At 34.0% G+C, this 20,154-nt stretch overlaps 1 protein-coding gene across 11 annotated transcripts in view; it reads left to right on the top strand.

Moving 5' to 3' along the window:
* Positions 1–20,154, top strand: part of Evi5 (ecotropic viral integration site 5) — a 411,492-nt gene that overhangs the window by 340,880 nt on the left and 50,458 nt on the right. Inside the window, exon 1 of one of the 11 annotated variants that reach the window (XM_068376828.1) lies at positions 3,478–3,532. The exons of the other annotated variants lie outside the window; for them this stretch is intronic. The gene's annotated coding sequence lies outside the window, so the exon portion shown is untranslated. Of the gene's footprint in view, positions 1–3,477; positions 3,533–20,154 lie in introns of those variants that run through there. 11 annotated transcript variants of the gene reach the window in all.

Genomic DNA, 20,154 nt, shown 5'->3' with positions numbered 1-20,154 from the left:
AAAATAGCATCCGTATTTCATTTTAGCTTTTATGCTACAGTATATATACCCCCCATAGAGGCAACAACCCCGAGTAGCTCCTTTACTTGGGAGTTTTATAGTAGTTTATAGGTAGTATCCCTTTTATTGCCCTCTTTTGCTGTAAATGATTATTGTTATTTTTTGTTGTTTGCTACTATTATGGGAATTGACCTAGGAAGTGTTTCGTGGAATTGATGGGGGTATTTGTACTTGCAAACATTAAATGCCTTCTGGCTTGTAAAGAACTTTTTTCTCAAACCTTGGCAATTGCCATGAACCTGTTCTTATGTTTTTCCAATGTAGGGTCGAGATCTTTTGCTTGTGGGCACAGTAAGGCGTTCATTCTTTTTTCTGAGAATTTTGTTTTAGTAGCAAGATTTTACTCCTTTTCTTCTTTTATATTCAACGTAACATAATGGCATTTTTTCTTTTGAGACTTAATTTCCCGTAGAATAGTTTTTTCGGTGGTTGAATAAGACTGATTTTACACAATAATATTAGTAAAGTGAATATTGAAGGGTCTCACATGCTGTATATACTCTCCTTGTGATTTTGCCCATGTAACTTCATCTAAAATTGAAATATTCCCCCTTGCTTTATTGAGGAGACATAATGTGTGTAATTCTCACCTTGTAAGGTCTTTATTACACATCATTGTAGAACCTAACCAGTCATCTAATCAAAGATCTTATTACGGAATTAATGAAAAGTCCGTGGTAGCTAAGCAATCATCATAAATGAATTATAGCCAAGAATTTTATCAACATGCATTATTAAGAGGAGATTGGAGTGTTTCTCGGTTGCTGTCTTGAATATTGCAGTCCCTTCTATTTGCATATGATTATATTTCTTGTTTTTTTATAGAACTGGGTTGTTTATTAGATTTTTATATAAAGTAAATTCAGTAAATGCCTCCTACGCAAACAACGAAAGTTATTGGAAATCATATCCCTTTTTATAGCAAGTTTTCGCTTGCATATTGAAATATTCAGTTATTAAAACAATACTATAATGCTATTTGTTTATATACGCGATTCTGTAATATGCAAAACTTTCATCCATTTTTTTTCCTTTACTGAGCGAGGCTGAACACGCACAGTATATAGAACATTCCATTCTGTATTGGTTTTTGTGTGAAGGCTTTTTTTTGGGGGGGGGGGAGGAAAGGATTTTCAGGTTTTATTTTCTTTATCATTATTTCTTCTTGTGCATCGGGTGCGATATGTTATATTATAAATCGTTGACAAATAATTGAGATCCTCCATGGTCGAAACCAATATTTTGTTTGATGAATATAATCCATTGGATGTTGCTGAAGTCGAGAATATTAAAAATCTATTTCTCTCTCTCTCTCTCTCTCTCTCTCTCTCTCTCTCTCTCTCTCTCTCTCTCTCTCTCTCTCTCTCTCGCCGAGAGTTCTTCCAAAGAAACGCATTGGTTTCAGTCACGAATAAGGAGCCGGCCCGCATTTTGCCAACACAGAATCTGAAACATTTTCAGATTTCCTTTTGGTGAGAAAAGTTCAGCTAAAAGATCTTAAACAGTTACTGTTATCATTATGGTAATATAAATAAACATACAGATAAGCATTGCACAAGGGAATGGGAAGTGGACTTATGAAAAGTCATTAGAATAACATTATTATTATTATTATTATTATTATTATTATTATTATTATTATTATTATTATTATTAGGCTACAACCCTAGTTGAAAAATCAGGATGCCATAAACCTAAGGGCTCCAAGGGAAAACTAGCCCAGTGGGGAAAGGAAATAAGGAAACAAATAAACTACAAGAGAAGTAACGAACAATTAAAATGTTTATGTTTGAAGAACAGCAACAACATTAAGATATATCTCTCTGAAAGATTAGAATAGATTTACATTATATGGTGCTAATGATGCTCCTAGTGTTTCAGATAGATTATGAATCGACTATAAATAAGTTTGTTTGATATACTAAATTTTGTTCTTTCTTTTTGTTTCAGGTGAGTATCCACAAGTGGGAGGAAGGGTTGGTGTCGAAGGCGACTTTGGTTTGGTAAGTGTTGAAGGAAACGAAGGACGAGATAGCAAGTCATGATTCAGAAACCGGAAAGTGAGTTTGAATAAGACTTCCCTCTCGCTCTGAACTAATTCCATTCTCACAAGGAAGAATAAAAAAAGAATGTTAATGAAACCTGTATTTGTGTTCGTTGCTTTCTATTTTTTCTTTGTGTTTACTGCCAAAGGCTCTTGCCATATTTAGCATGCAAGTAATGTAAGTGAAATAGTGAATATTTTGTTCTGGAATAGTTTTTGAAAACTCGTGAGTTTATTCAATGACCTTGGATGTCATTTCATGTCTTCCCTCACCTTGAGATTGTAATGAGAGTTTTCTCAGTTACAGGGGAGAGGTGCATCCCGCATTACAGAGACGTAATTGCTGGAGATTTGCAATCATTTTCAAATCGCCCAAAGGTTCTTCTGGATTACTAGCGCCCCAAGCCACGTTTTTATACTGTTTTCCAAGAACTCAAAAACTGTTTCTTGAATGGGGAATGTAACCTTTTGTGCTTGGATGAGTCACTCAGAGGTTTCTCGCCATTTGCTCTTAAATGATGATTTGAAAGCGTTTCGTGTGTTCGCGAGTCCAATTCTTTCGATGTATTCTTACAATTTTGTAAAGTTAATGGCAGAGTTATTTTGCCATATGCGGTATAAAACTCATGTTTCCAATTTATTTTTATCTTATTCAAAACTAGTGCATTGTTATTTTTGAATATTGGGATGCAGATCCCGTAGCCCTACGGCGCTGGCTAGTGGTAAATTAGCATATGGGACTTTAAATTACCAAAGTATATACGATCTGCCAACTCAACTGTGGGTGGTGAACGGTAGGCTGGAGTTGTCAAGTAGCCATTTCATTGTTATGATATTTACTTTCGACTCATGATGTTTTCTGGTCACATTTATGTGAATTTGGTTACAAATATAATGTTTAGCGTATGCAGAGCTGTTTGTGATGCATTATTAGTTTTTACACCTTATCTTCCGACGATAAATTTAATTTTCTTGCATTCATAGCCGCGTACTACGGTAGAGGTGTCAAATTATGACTGCATAGGATAGTACTTAAGGACTCTTGTACGACTAACTTAATACTCCTAACCGATGTGCAATGAGCATTTAGTGTACAGATTGCTTGGCACTATCACGAACCATTAGAGTAGAATCGAAAAGCTTATAGCTTAAGATTTTTTTCTGGGTGTAATGGTCATTGCTGAATTTTAGTTTCTTTTGTATTACATTTGTGCAGTGCCGTGGTTATTATGAATCTTTTTTACATATTCATGACTTGAGGTTCTTGTCTAAATTCTTTGTTGCTGAATAGGTGGACGAAGCTAAAAGAGACGGCGCGATACTAACCGAAATATTCAACTGGTTGTAGGTGTGGTGCCCAGCTGATGGGAGAGGGTTTGTTCTCAACCCTGGCTAGTTACTAGTTAGCCTTCGAGTGAGTTACTAGCAGTAGGTGCCACGAAGGCTTGCACATTGAGCCCACTGAAGACCTAATAATTCTGATCTCACTATGGAAATAGATCCAACGCGAATATTGCATTGAAAGGCCTTGGTGACATCACAATCCTAATCTCACGAGGATATGTTGGGGGTGACGTCATTCGATAACTGCTAGGAAGTGACAGCTTTCCCGTGCTGTAGGGATAGAAAACATTATATTTGCATATCTAAATGTTCCTTATGTTATGTTAACGAATATAGTGGTTTATTGAAGTTTGTATTGTGTGTAAAGTGAAAGTGGTTTACCTGTATTTGGTACGATGGCTGTGGAACGAAAACAAGAACCGGAAATAGCCTTTTTTGCCCCGTTTCATTTGGTTATTGTTTCGGGTATGGAGGCACTGATGCGGCCTGGACGTGAAAGATGATCCGTGTTTGGTTTGGCAAATTTGTTGATCAACAACAATAGAAAAGTTCATCTAACGTCGTTGGCATGAACTGGAAGAGCGCTCTTGTGATCACTACTCTTATTTTGATGTGCAATTGTATATTGAATTTATATGAGTTACCTATTACTATTGTAATAGAGAACGAATGATTCATCCATACCTTGAGTGGTCGGTTGTGTGTGCATGTGTCCATGTCTGTGTAGATTCCATAGGGTCGTATGATGGGTTATGAATGGTAATCACTCGTGATTATTTGGGAAATGGTAGTGATTTGAATTTTTTCGTAGGAAAGGTTACATCGAATTCTCATGGTATAAAATTCCCGGTACGAGGTTTAAAATTTTTGTCGAGAACTTTCAAAGCATATCAACAGGTTGCCAAAGGATGGAAGTCCATTGCATATGGCAAATGTAATTGACATGAAGTTGGGTTTCCAGTTATATTTTTTTTCCTACATAGACGTATGTGTTGGCAATTGCTCCTTTATCTGCATACATTGGCATACATGATGACAATATATTTTTAAATAAAACTGTGCATAGTAAAATACATACTTGAATAGGGTGTGAGATCCTGATTTATACTCCCTATTCCTAGAAAATGGGCGTTGTAGCTTCATGCTTAGACGCTCTTCTCATCCCAAAGAAGTTTTATAATAGCAAGCTCAAGGGAACCGCCTTACCTGGTGTTAAAGCATGCTTATTGACATATAATCTGAAGGTGACCATATATGGCATCAAGCTAAATTCAGTGTGCCATAATTGTATGATAAAGCATGAAATTAAATTGCGGTGCACAAATGGCTCTTGGAAATCATCATCTAATAGTGCACTGCTTGTGTTAGTTTCTTGGAGTTCGATAAAAGAAGGAACTGTGATGTTGAAACAGGTGGCATTGAAGGAAAGGGAATGATGTGGCGTTCTCTCTTAACATCACTGTCTCCATCACATGTAGAACCCCTTTCCCATATCCCTCCCCTTTCCACTGCCACTGCCACACCATTAAGTTTGCAGAAGACACGCCCCTTTGTGCTCATGTGCCCCTTGATGCCCTTCCTCTCCCCTTCCCTTCCCCCTCCCCCTCCCTCCTTCCCCTCTACAGAGCAGGGTTCTACTTCAAGCCCACTTGGCTCTGATGTTACCCTACCGATGGAGGGGCACTGCCACTCAAGAGTTAAGAGTGAATGGAACTCAGTCGAGCCAAATCAGTCCTCTCTAAACGTCTGTTGTAAGTCATAAAAGGATGTACTTTCTAAATGACTCGAGAAGCAGACACTTGTGCCACACTGAATGCCCTTCGGATGCCCTTTGACCTACACAGGTGAATTTGGTGTTCCGGCAATGGAACGGGCTGCTGTGTCGCTACTTTTTATTTTTACGTATTTCTTTTTGCAGCTTTGTGTCTTTTCGTGCAACGGTGATTGGCGTTTCTCAAAAGAGAGAGAGATTGGGGTTCATTGTCCACAGGCAGTTTTGTAAAGTGTTCGCCCTCATGTTTTGATGGAGCATAGAATTTCCTGTAAACATTTTGTTATCATCCCAACGAGGATTTAATGCAGAATTCTTGCCTTGTCTGTTGATGCTGCTTGAAGCGTCTGGCAGTTTGGGTTCATATGGTTGATATGACTTCTTTTATTTTTTTATTCGGTAGTACGAGAGGCTAAAACTTATACGTATCTGGATTTCTTTAATGATAGGCAATGAGTTTGTGTTTTCTCGGAAACTTTTTTTTCCTCCGATCAATAAGAATTTCTCTGTACTCAATAGAATAATACATCTGAAGTTCGCCGCCATCTTTACTCAAGAGTTCTTAGGGTGGGAATCCAGCATTGCAATATTGATGATTCTGAAGATTGATGTGTTGTCAGGTTCTTTAGCCTGTGTATATGTATATGTATATACATGCATATGTATATATATACATATATATATAAATATACATACGTATATATATAAATATATATATATATATATATATATATATATACATATACAGTATATATATATATATATATATATATATATATATATATATATGAATATATATATGTATATATAAATATATATATACATATATATATATATATATATATATATATGATATATATATATATATATATATATATATATATATATATATAAATATATATATATATATATGTAAATATTTATATATATACATATATATATATATATATATATATATATATATATATATATATATATATATATATATATATAAACACACACATATATATATATATATATATATATATATATATATATATATATATATATATATATATATATATATATATATATATCATACGTGTGTGTGTAGTTTTATAGTCGTTGCTCCTTAATGCTTACAATCAAGTAAGACATACTTTTCTGTTGACATTTTTTATGAAATCCTTTGTCTGAAACTATTGTAAAGCATGAACCCACCAAAAGAAATGTGGTCCTCTTCTCCGTTTTCGTTTCTCCAAGAGCTTTTATAACTCAAGAAGGGTTAAGGTGGAAGCAGCTGTTTATTTTAGGAGGAGAGTAGCGTTCTCGAGGGAGGGATTCCTGGCCTCTCAAGGAGGATTTTGCCGAAAATTAGGTTTATGTGATGATATTTAAAAACTTTTTTTTCCCATTGATGACAAAAAGAAGAAAGACCATGTCATTCTGCTCGATAAAGAGCGTTTATGTATAATTTATGCGTTATTTAACGAACAAGTTAAAGTTATCAAGTTATGCCTTTTTGGCGGGTTAAGGTTTTAAAGGTCGTTCATGAATTGCAGAGGCAAATGACAATGACAATGCCCTAGAAACAGGACATTGCCCATGAGACTGACCATATGTACAGATGATCAGCGCCCACGTCCCCTCTCCACCCAAGCTAGGACCAGGGAGCACCAGGCAAAGATTGCTGATAACTCAGCAGGTAGACCTAGAGCCCCCCCCCCCCCCCATTTTTAGCTCACAAGGATGTTGAGGTTGCAGACATTACAAGAAATTATCGAATTCGAGTGGGACTTGATCTCCCGTCCAACAGATCGCCAGATAGGGACATAAACAATTAGGTACCAGAACTGTTACTTGCCATCAATCTGTAGATTATTTTCTGTCCACCAAAAAGTGTAAGAAACAACGACAATGTTTCCGTACTTTTCTCGAAAGCGCAATGCCCTAAGACGGAAGAAGTGGACAGACAGACCTAATTTTAAGAATGGTGATGACCAAGCGAATTGGATCACACTTTTTATGGGACATTCATTCTCGCTGCTATGTTTTTTTTTTTTTCCAACTGGCTCATTTCTCCTCCATTCGAGAGAGCAATACCCTTAAGGGAAAATAGCTTTTCTCTAAAATAATGTGCAATTAAAAAGGGGTTTATCATCATTTTATTTTTCTGACGTTTAGAACGCCCCCCCCCCCTTCCTTAATAATTCTAAATTCTCAGAGCTGCATTCATTTGCAGTAATTGAGTCTTCTCTGAAGACTTCTAGTGAAATGGGTCAGTAATGGTAATATGATGAAGTCGACAAAGATGGTAAGAAGGCTTTCAATTAAGAATTACACAGAAAGCGAAAAGGGGAATACCTTTGTTAATCTTGATTTGCTAATTGCTTTTTGAAAAATGCTTCTGTTAATGTAATTGAAAGATTCTCCTAATAGTGTCTGTGCTATATGTGATGATACCTTAGGGTTAACTGCAACAAAAATTGTCATTGCTACATGAAAATTGTAAAAGTGATAAAAGTGAAATATGTTAAATCTAACTTGCTGCAATATTGGTCAATTACATTTTTGAGGCATTTAAAAAGGATTCTTTGTGATCTAAGCTTCATTTCGAGCAGTGCACATTTAATTCTGTATACTATAATTTCATTGTATTGATATATATATGAATTGAGTTTGCTTTATTTAATTTAATGCAGTCTCTTAAAAACTGATATGCAGTTTTATACTATGAATTATATAGAAATAAGAAAGAAAAATAAGTAGATAATTGTAATACAGTTTCGATACACTAGAAAAAAGAAGAAAAAAATACATGTAAATGAAGGAATTTGCAATTATATACATATTCTTCTGAGGAAAATTTCGACTAAATTGGTGTCTTAACAAATGAAATATTATTCAGGCTTTGTTTTCTCTCCTGGGGAATACTTAGTCATCCCAATAAAGTTTTGACAAGACGGCATCGTCCCCATTTTTTCCCCAGACCTTTTACTTCGGTTACTTCAAAGATAATTTCAACAGACAGGTCCATCTTGTCTTTAATATATATTTAAGCTATAAGGGCCTAAACCTGTCTCATTTAGTATTCTGGTCTTTTTTTTTTTTAATCATATCAATAGAGATTTGTTCTTCGTCATTTTCTCCTGTTGGTGTAACTTTTTGATTATTGGGATATCAGCCAATCTGTTTTTCTCTGAATTGTTGCTTGTTTATGTTAGGTGACTTCTTCCAACAACAGCACGATGTCTTAGATGAAACATCAAATCACATACTCAAAGATCGTAGAATTAGAGGATTGTCGCTGGGAAGTTAAGAACCATTAATTTTTTATCTCTCTATTTTTGTTGACAGTATTCTTGAATCCCAGATTTCAGTTATTACAAAATGATAGATGCTATCATCAACGATCTCATTTTTTACCTATATAGCCTAGTCTTTCTAATCATCGTATTTGCTCCCTATGCTTCCTTTACAGCTGAAAGAAGTGTATTTAATTCTATATCAACATTGCTATAAGTAAATTTCTTTTATTACTATTCAATATTTATCATGGGTATGTTATCAAGCTATTTATAAGGTTCATTGTAAACTAAACATAATTGAAGAACTTATTGAAGTAGGGCATTTTATTACCAAATATTGACAATTCCTTCGTCAACCTGGTAAGCAGATTAAAGTATGCATATTTTTGTTTTCCACATGAGAACTCCCAGGTTTTGAATGTGATACTGAAATATTTCTTGTAATGTTGGTAAAGAAATATATTTTGTAGCAATTAAAGACTCGTTTGACCTATGATTTCCAATAGGCTGCCTGAGCTATAATCAGCTTATACCATAGCAACGGCATTTCAATTTTTATTCAGGACGAATCTTGTCAAGTAATTGTATTTCCTCTAACAGAAAATATTCGAATTTTATGATAAAACAGGAATTGTACAGGTACTTCTAAGATATACAACGAATCAGTTGATGGTACCAAAGAGAGAATTTTTTCTTTAGTTTGTCGTGTTGACAGTAAATTGTTTTATAAATTGATTCAACTCTTGCCATTACCTTTATTTTGTCTAGTTTTTGTTGAACAAAAAGGTTTGGCAGTTTCTTGGGCCTCCACATAAAACTTAATAGTGTAACAATGTATCCAGACATAGGAAAAGTAAATATCAATTAGGATAATGATAATTAATACATATTTTGACTTCCACTTATACAGTTGTAAGATGTTGGTCGGGGATTGGTTTGAATCCCTGAAGTCTACGTTTGATTTGAGGGATCGGTAAATGATTAGGAGATTAAGCAAACTGATATTATCGATATGAGAGAAGGGAAATATTTAGTATTCAAAATGTATTATTTCAACTAAGGAATAGTTCATGGTAAACATTTATTGGTTGATCAGAAATGTTTGAAAATCTTGAAGGTTTGTTTGGTTTTCATTGATATAAGCTAATATTCACTGAAAGTAGTCATCTAATATTATAGCAGAAAACTGGTATATGCAGCTCGATTTTATATCTCTTATTAAGCAGATGAAAGAATATCTGACCCAAGATTAAATGTTTAAATTACTGCAAAATAAAAAAAAACTAAGAACGAATTTACTGATCATCTTTGCGTTTAGAGGGAAAAATATCTCCAGCCGAGTGTGTTCTGAAAATACTTGCTAAATTAAATCAGACGTTTATACTCCGTAGAGTGGAAGTTATCCTGTTCTTATTTTATGCTTCCTATGATGACAAACAAAGATATTCTAGTAAAATACTGAAATAACTGTAAAACCTTAAAAAGAAAAGGCAAAGTTACCAAACTTAGAACTAGAAGACGATATATAAAGGTCAAGGTCAATGGGCTGAAAGTAGAACAAATATATATATATATATATATATATATATATATATATATATATATATATATATATATATGTTTATATATATGTATATATATATATATATATATATATATATATATATATATATATATATATATATATATATAATGAAAACTTCTGTGTTTCAACTAGAAATTGAAATATGAATAATTAAAATAACTTCTGCTGGAAATAAGTGTAAAGAAACGGTGTATATGGTGCCAAGCACTTAGTCTCTCTCTCTCTCTCTCTCTCTCTCTCTCTCTCTCTCTCTCTCTCTCTCTCTCTCTCTCTCTAATGTATATATATATATATATATATATATATAGAGAGAGAGAGAGAGAGGTGGATAGATATATAGATAGATAGCTACTGCATACTGAATATTATGTTATATACCTATATGTATGAAAGTAGATATTTAGGTATACCAACAATTATGACTCTCTCTAGAGGTGGTTTAATAAGTCCTTTATTAACATGATTTCTTTCATTTGAAAATCTGATATTAAGGGTTATTAGTTTGTTTTAAGACTCTAACCTTGATCATCTTTCTTTTATTAGCACAAGCTTATTCTAAAATCAGTTGGTTCTGTAAATGAAACTTTCCACACTTTCAAAAATCTGATTTTTGGACCCATATCTAATTGCCTTTTTGGATCAGAATTTTTTTCTTTATCTTTTTATTAAAATGTTAACTTACATATTCTTTACAATCACAATATTTACAGTATAATCACATTTAATTACATTTTTCTATAAACAAATCCATCTAATTTAACAATTTACAACATCACACATCTTGATTTTAATTTTTAGTCACTCAAAAACAATCATTTATATACTTATTGGTGAACATTTTATTCATTCTTTCTTTATAGATATTTTTCAAAAGCCACCGATCATATTGAAATTTACTCTTAAGAAAGGCATCTGTTTCCTCTTTCGTATATCGTTTCTTCTTACTGACCCAAACAGCATATAAATAACCAACTAGCAATACAGTGGCGCTATTATAATCCTTTTTCGTCCTATATTTGTAATTGAACATTAATGTGTTTAAAAAATTGTCCATAAACAGGGACAATTTTTGGGGGGATCAGAATTAGTTGTTCTTGTGGTGTCCTTTTCTGTCCTTTAGTAAGCCTCGTCACACGTTTTGCAGGGATGTCATACATACTTTCTTTCTTGTTCTTCTCCCTATTGATAGTGGATATGAATAGATAATGGGATTATTTTTACCTAAGATCTTCGAGACTGCTACTTTGATCAGAGTAGGGCAAAATAGTTTTATTTTGAAAAGTATGACATTTATTTCTTTTTTCTCTGCATAATGTATGATTTTTACTTTGCATTGATCTATTATAAGTCTGGGGTCCTGGAGATGAGTGAGTTTGTCCCTTTGTATTCGATACTTCACGTAAACCTGGGAAACCAATTATCATTCCTTCAAAGAAAAAGTTATAGGCCACTTTTATTATTATTTTCTCTTCACTACTGCACGTAGCTAGGGAAATCAATATTCTATTTATAGTAACAACATGCTTATTATTGCTCTTGGTAATCACTCGGTTATTCCACTGTGTGAATATGCGATGAACAAACCAGTACCAGATCATACCAGATGGCTTAATGAGGATCATCTCAAAATGCTCCGTGTTCAGATTGGTAAGAAGAGGACCACGTAGACCATCCATACTGCATCCCAATTCTTTTTCATAATAGTTGTCATCAAAGAAGAGCACATACAACTATTATATAGTTTGTGTTTGTGCTCGCATAACTTACTGAGGTCAGATTGTGAGAATAATTAAAAGAAAGTGAAATATGTTTTTACACTTGTATTTTTAGACTGCGATAAAGTTTGAACTCTGTCATCATGTTGCGTTCAAATTAGTCTTCACTGTACTGTGATGCTTTTAAGTGTATTTATCAGTATAAACAATGCCACGCATGTTACTAGAAAATATATAGTTAAAGGAAAAAGAAGAAACCTAATATGTGATGCCATGTCATAGAAAGATCTTACAAGTCCCTCTTAATCCCTGGAGACTATTTTAAACCAAGTGGAAGTAATTGTGGGATGGAATTAATTTCATTATGCGGTTGGTGGGATTTGGCGGTTTCCTGTCGGACTAAGGCAATTAGACTATATCTATAGAGATTGAAAATTAGTTGAGATATGACAGATTAGTTCAAAGCGTCATAAAGACAAGGTTTAGTAAGAATAGTGTGACCAAACCATGAAAGAAATATTCTCTCTCTCTCTCTCTCTCTCTCTCTCTCTCTCTCTCTCTCTCTCTCTCTCTCTCTCTCTCTTACATGGTTTCTGGTTAAAACTCTGTGTTACGGTCTTTACTTTTATCTTGTTGCTTGATCTATGGCAGCGGTATAAGGACGCTTTAATGTAATTAGTTATAATTGTGGGTCAGGTATTTAAAAAATCTTGAAATTTGAAAACTTCCTGATCTTATATCTATATGGATCTTTATTTTTTTTATTAGATTTTCTTGTTCTATTGCTATAATACTGCTATTACTACTGTTGTAAGGAATTAAAACTAACAATGTAAATCAATTTTAATTAACGTCAACTGCCATAGATTCTCGTTGCCACCACGTTCAGCGTAATTTTGTGTTTTACTTCATTATTAAAAGAGAAGTTCGAATTATCGATGAAACATCCTGGGTACTGTCATCAAACGAGGCTGGAAGCGCTTAACGCATTCTGCTAAATCCACTGTGCCTCTGTTGGTAAGGTGACTGCTGTGGGTCGCACCCCAAGTAGAGAAAGTTAGTCTGTGGGGCCAGGAATATAATTCAAAAGAGTCACTGAGAACCAGACAGTTCTTTTTCTATATGAATTCATTCCAAAGAGGAAAGCCTACATAATGGAAAGAGAGAGGCAGACGTTTTATGAGGATAATTTCAAATCATGTTGCATCATAAATAAATTATATATATATATATATATATATATATATATACATTTATATATATATATATATATATATATATATATATATATATATATATATATATATATATATATATACACTCTGAATAAATAAAGCAAAGAAACTGTTTATACCTTGATTTCCAATTAAACCAGAATCTAAGCACGTAGAGCTTCATCCATCTTGAAACAGAGACTTGGAGGCTTGGCTTATGATGATTTCATCCCCCCCCCCTCCCCCCTTCTCTCTCCCTTCCCCATATCCTTCCACTTTCGGACACTTCTAAGCGAGTGGCCATAGTTTGGATCCCCTTCCTGGTATTCAAGGGTCCTTGGCGGAGAGTTGATTTATGACCGTTGTGGGAGTGGGAGGCCTGATGTGGGCGGGTGGGTGGATGATGATTTCGTGATGCCTGAAGATGGCTTAGCTTAAGAAGCTTCCTTCATTTCCGAACACATCTCATTGTCTTTCAGAGGGACTTGGAAATAATATCGTTTTTTTTTTTTTTTTTTTTTAGTTGTCATTCAGCGTGTTTTATTTAAACTTTTTTTTTTTTTTTTTTTTTTTTTAATAATAAATGTGGTTTGGTACACTGTTTCATGTACGAGATCAAATAGAAATAAGTTGCATTTCCGTAATACGGAGGTTTTCGTGGTCTCATATAACTCCGTAACTCATATCCATTGCTTTATTTCATAAATGCTAAATAATATCACGCTGCTGTACGTGTTCAGCGTGAAAAATTAATCTCGCAAGTAATAAACTGAATCATGCATCTTAAGACGTGCTTCTAAATTCTGAAATTTTCTTTACATTTGATGATACGTTTTGCTTAAATTTAGATATTTCATTTGATGTTCTTGTCCGTCAATTGTTATGGGGTTTTCTACTTTGCCCATCGGGTTTGTTCACTGCGATGTTGGAGTTAATTTGAGGCCAAGGTCGTTAATGTGTGCCACTACAGAACATTAATGTCAACGGTAACCCTAGCTGTTGTAATACAACTCAAATGGTAATTACGTTTAATCTTAAATTTATTCTTATCTGTAATGTGGAACGTATTATCATATACCTCTCGTTACCCTATTTTTAAGAGGATTGATTGAATATATCCTAAAGAATAGGTATTTTGTAAGGCAAACAATACTGACTTCACCCTTTAGGTCAGTTAGACCTGAATGATGTCATTTCGAGTTACGGCTTAACAGTTTGGGAGCCCACAGTTAGTAGCCATTGCCTTGTTGCCCTTGTGCCTGTCATGGGTAGGGAGGTGGTTTTGTCACTGATCTCTATGAAATTGCGCGTTAGCTTTATGGCCTTCCCCTTGCCTCTGCTAAGCATAGGAGACCTTTAAATCTGAATATAGAATTCAAACAGGTCAAACTTCTGGTTATGTAACCTTAGTCAATTAAGGATAAATGGTTCGTCTCATAGTTCGAGTTCAACGAACGATTTGCTCGGCCAGGCATGCCAGATATGCATCACTCTGAGCCCCTGTCAATTACTGAGGATAGGATTTGGGGATAAATAGATATAGGATCATATAGCCGGGACGTGCTTTAAAACGACAAGCGCCATCATAAAAGGGACGTTGCTTCGTGTGATGGGGGGGGGGGGGGGGTAGAGGATGTGTTCAGGAAGGTGTTGAGTAGATGGGTGTGTTGCAGCCATTGTTGGAGGGAGGGGGGAGGGGAGAAAACTTGTCGCATAGTGTGATTTTGTTTAGTTAAAGAGAATGTGGTCTTGCTTGGTGCATTGTACTGTTCCTTTCCTTTGGCCGCTGGACCATGTTGTCCTGGAACACGTGTTAGACCTATATAGTGTTTGTTTGTGTGAAATATATATATATATATATATATATATATATATATATATATATATATATATATATATATATATATATATATATATATATATATATATATATATATATATATATATATATATATATATATATATATATATATATATATATATATATACTGTATATAATGTTACTACATAATGCGTGTATATATATTATATGTATGTATAATTATATTATGTCTAACACTATATGTATATATATATGTATATATATATATATATATATATATATATATATATATATATATATATATATATATGTGTGTGTGTGTGTGTGTACTACACTGGTGCACACAGGGTTTTCCTAAGGGGAATATGCCATTCTCACTTTCTTTATATTTTAAAAATCCTTTAATGTCGACCATTCGTTCCAGTATGAGCACAACAATATTTTGTTTTTTATATTAATTACATTTAGCATAATATGATAAGGCTGCGTCGCGTATCCATTGCTGAAGATTGTAACACGAAGTAAAGTTTTGTTAATTAAATTTTTTAAAATGCATATGAATAAAAGAATCTTTAGAAAACCAAGTAACAAAATGATGTAGCTTCGCAATTGTATCAAGTATCAAAGGTACTTGCACATTCTGCATTCATGACCTAAATATCCAGATATACATTAATCATTTAGATTATGTAGAGCAAAGGTGCTATATGCATTAATGAAAGGGTAGCCGAGATTCAGGATTGATATGCATTACTCTATATACTGTGAAACACCCAATAAACTCTATAAGATACCATCATGTCACTGTGGGATGATTTTTTTTTCTTATTAAAAAGTACATTTAGCTGCATTATCAAAATTATGTCATCTATAATAGTAATGCCAAAAAATGTTTGGACCCAGTTCTAAAGCTTTTTAATACTCGGCATTGAAGGGGTTTTCTGTGACTAGAAAATCTTCTGGCATTAAGCAGAAACCCAGAGCAAAGTATCAAGTGTGTGTACGAAGCCAAGATTGAAAGGGTGAAGGATATCATTTTCAATCCGTCAACTAAAAGGAATCCATCGAAGGTGTTTTTTAAACATTTTCCAGCAGACCTGTTTATTAAAGTCCACATACTGGGCTTCAATGCATTCAACAAGATTAATGGAAGTATGGAAGTGAAAACTAAATTACTCAGTTGCATGGAGACATCTTTTTTTCTTTTTACATGACATGCCACATGACAAATACCCAATCCCATTATCTTACAATGCAGGAAACAGTGTATACCCAACTGGTTATTCATTATACATGTGATGCTTCTCTTGCATAAAATAAATATAGGAAATATCATTGCAAGTAAATAGAAGTTGGTCAAGGTACCAGCCAACCATGGAGATACTTACCACTAAAGAGTTGCAGCATCCTTTAAGGTTTAGAGCATGCCTCCATATCTAAAGTCAAACAGTCTGATCATTGCTGAAATTTTTCTTAAAATTTAAGCAATGGTCAGACATTTTGAACTACTTGTCCACAAGGTGAGGTTAGATAAAACTTCTTAGCAGAACTTTTAGAAACGCACTATCAAATCAAACCAATTTTCTCTAAGATGGTGCAATAAGCCTTTGCTCTATGCCCTCATTCTTGGGTTATAATTTTTTTGCTTTAGGGTTCATTTGACCACTATTTTCTGTTAATTTGTCTCATAGTGCGTTTTACAAATGATGCGTATGACCAACGAAGTAGAAGGGCCAAGACTCCCAGGTGGTTTATAAAAAGGTTGCCTTTTCCTTATCTTATTATTTATCTGTCCTTTATCTTATTTTTTCCAATGCAGCACTACTATCCTTCTTCCTGTATATACTTATTTATATTATTATTTATTTCTCTTTTATTTTATTCTCAACATGTTTTTTTTTTCTTTCTTGTACTGAACTGCTGGGTTCCTTACTGTCACTTTATGGTTTCAAGCATTCTGTTTCTACAGCTAGGGTTTCTGCTTGGCCTCTAATAACAATGAGTAATACACAGGATGACGCAAGAAGCTCTGTAAATTTAATATTTTTTTGTTTACTTATTTGTTTTCATTTTGAAGAAAGGGTTTATGGATAACACTTCTAACCCTATGAAGATAGTAAACCATTATGCAGAGCAAAATATCAGATAAGATAATTAGTTTAGATTAAATAAATAATGGTACAAAAGTGATAATGGTCGTTCATGTTGCATAGGGCCTTTTGGAATTCGACTCCAAAACTCCAAAGTAAAAACTCTCTCTCTCTCTCTCTCTCTCTCTCTCTCTCTCTCTCTCTCTCTCTCTCTCTCTCTCCACACATACACACACGTTTATATATATATATATATGTATATATAATATATATATATATACATATATATACATATATATATATATATATATATATATATATATATATATATATATATATATATATATATATGGTAATTGTTTCTATTATGATAACATGTCAGACTGTGACAGTGAAGAAATCCCTAAAAATTTAAATTCCTATGCTGCATGAATTCATAACTGGAGAGAGGCAGACAGACAGACAGACAGACATCAAGCAGACAAGCTCATCCCCGCTTCAGGTCAGAAGGGAGAGTTTCCTGCAATTGGTTGGAGTCGTTCTCTGTACATAGCTCGCATCAGTGCACCTGTCAGTTGGGAAGGGTATGAAACATGACCAATACCTGGCTACCAGATCACCAGCAGCCATTCAAATATCTGCAACGCTCTCTCTCCCCCTTCCCCCCTCCTCTCCCCTCCCCCTTCCTTTAGAACATTGTTTGCATTTCATGGGAGCTGGGGAAAAACCAATACTATGTTAGGTTTTGGGGAGAAAATGTACATATCGGTGTATTTTATTTGTTACTTTTTATGGTTCCGCTTTTTTATTCTGATATATTGTTTTTGAATAACAGTTTAGAAAAACGCTCTAAATTCGATATTCAAGCGTTGATTATAATTTTATTCTCTCTCTCTCTCTCTCTCTCTCTCTCTCTCTCTCTCTCTCTCTCTCTCTCTCTCTCTCAGAAAGACGAAGGAAAAAATGACTATTATTATTACTATTATTGATATTATTATTATTATTATTATTATTATTATTATTATTATTAATAGCCAGCCTACAACCATGGTCGGAAAAGCAGAATGTTAAAGAAAAACAAAGGAAAGTATCCCAGTAAGGAAAGGAAGTAACAAATTCTGTCCATGAGAAGTAAAAAAAAAAAAAAAAGTGAAAAAAATTGAAATACTTTATGGTCAATAACAAACGTTAAAATACTGAAGATCTGTCATATATAAACTATGAAAAGAGTATTGTTAACATGTTCAATAGGAAATTTGAACTTCCGAAGTTCCATCGATTCAGCTGCCCGATTAGGAAAATCATTCCGCAATCTAGTCACAGCTGGAATAAAACTTCTACAATGGAAGGCAAGAATGCTAGAATTAACTGGGAAGATCTAAATGCAAAGGATGGTAAGAATTATAAAAAATCTTATGATACCTGAAACTAACAACTACTGGAGCCAGAGATTGATATCCAGATCAAGAATACGGAATTTAATAGACCTCAAGTTTTTACCCAACAAATTAAAATAAGAGTCAGCAACTGAAGACTAGTCAGGAGAACAATGCTCGCTACAAGATTGAATGAAAGAATTAAAACATTTCCTCGGGGTAGATTGATCACCGAAAATCTTTCTCAAGAAGCCAATTTGTTTTGTTTTTGAAATTGAAGAAGAAACAGACCTAATGTGTTTTTCAAAAGTAGATTTGCAATCAAGAATCACACCTGAAATTTTAAGTGATTTATTTATATATTAAAGACATTATCTCCGCATGTTGAGGAGCCACTGTCCGTACTTTCCAACCCAATCATACTTTGATTTTTGGTAGGATTTAACACAAACACATTTACCTAATGGAGTAATATTATCAATTCTTCATCAAGTGCAAACACATCTCTTCTATCTAACTTGCAAGATAACAGACAACTTAGGAGCTAAGGAAACAGTTAACTTTGTAAAAGCCAAAGGTAAAATAACATGTGGGTATACACCTTCATAATTTTCAAGGTCCAGTAAGAGTTTTAATTTCATGGGACCAAAAAGCTAAACTGGTTACTTTGGCTACAGGAAAACAGGAATGAGGAAGATCGAGTTTCTCATTACTCTACTTCCTGTCAAACATCTGCCAAAAATGTTCTCTTTCCTTTGGAGAGTGAATGACAGAGCCAGCTGTTTTAATCAAAGGAGGAACTGTTAAGTCTGCTCCAAAGAGTGCAGATTTAAGTGTAGCCCACCATTTATGGTCCTAGGTTGTACCAAAAAGGTTTTCCTTTTTGATCAAATTGTATTCCTTTTCAGTTAAATCATAAACTCTCTGAGCAACAGCTCTTAGCTGACTATAGGTATTATAAGTCAAATCTGATATGTTACCTTTCCAAAGATGCCACCGTTTCTCCATATAAGCTCGTCTACAATCTTCATTGAACTAGGGTTCATCCTTCACCCTGCATTTTAACACACGGGAAGGGATCTACCTATCGATTATGTTGACCAGATTTTCATTCAAGGGAACAACAAGGCTCAACACCTAAATACAATTGTAACTTATTCAAATGCAAAACATCACTCAAAATTCCATTCCAGTCTGCTTGAGATTTTAAATGTATATGATACAAGAGTATGTCACATCAGGGATAGGCTGCTCAGTCTTAATTACTAACAAAACCAAGGCACGATCAGAAACCTCAACTGGAGGACCAACCTCACTTTTATAACACCAGAGGATTCAATGTATACTTAGTCTTAGCGGTTACCAGACCTGCGAGTAATATCACATGAATTTCTCACAGCCTGATTCAGATGCTAAGTTCAAAGCTTCTAAGCCATGGCGATCAGTAGGAGAAACAAAATTTTTTCTTTTGATAGTGCGCATTGAAATCTTCAGGAAGCACAAAAGAGGCATTTTCGTTCACATCTTGTATCTTAGCCACAGTGGTAAGAAGACATGGAACACAAATAAAAGATGTTAAGTCTGCCACAAGATTTTATGTTCTGAATGTTTTTATGTTCACGTTTGTGGCAAGACTTATGAGAATACTCCAAATATTAGAATCTAACATTTCTAGGTGAAGATGTAACCAACATTATTTTTTTAGACATCATTGAATTCAGTATGAAACGTCCTTTACAATACAATTCCTAATAAGTGTTACGTTCTAATGTACACGACGTAATGTAGACAAATCTACTAAAAAAAACGTATATCAAACAATAGCAAAACATTAACAGCAAAGGAA

Source organism: Palaemon carinicauda, chromosome 7 (genome assembly GCF_036898095.1).
Source record: "Palaemon carinicauda isolate YSFRI2023 chromosome 7, ASM3689809v2, whole genome shotgun sequence".
Lineage (NCBI taxonomy): Eukaryota > Metazoa > Arthropoda > Malacostraca > Decapoda > Palaemonidae > Palaemon > Palaemon carinicauda.
This window is presented reverse-complemented; position numbering and strand designations above follow the sequence as displayed.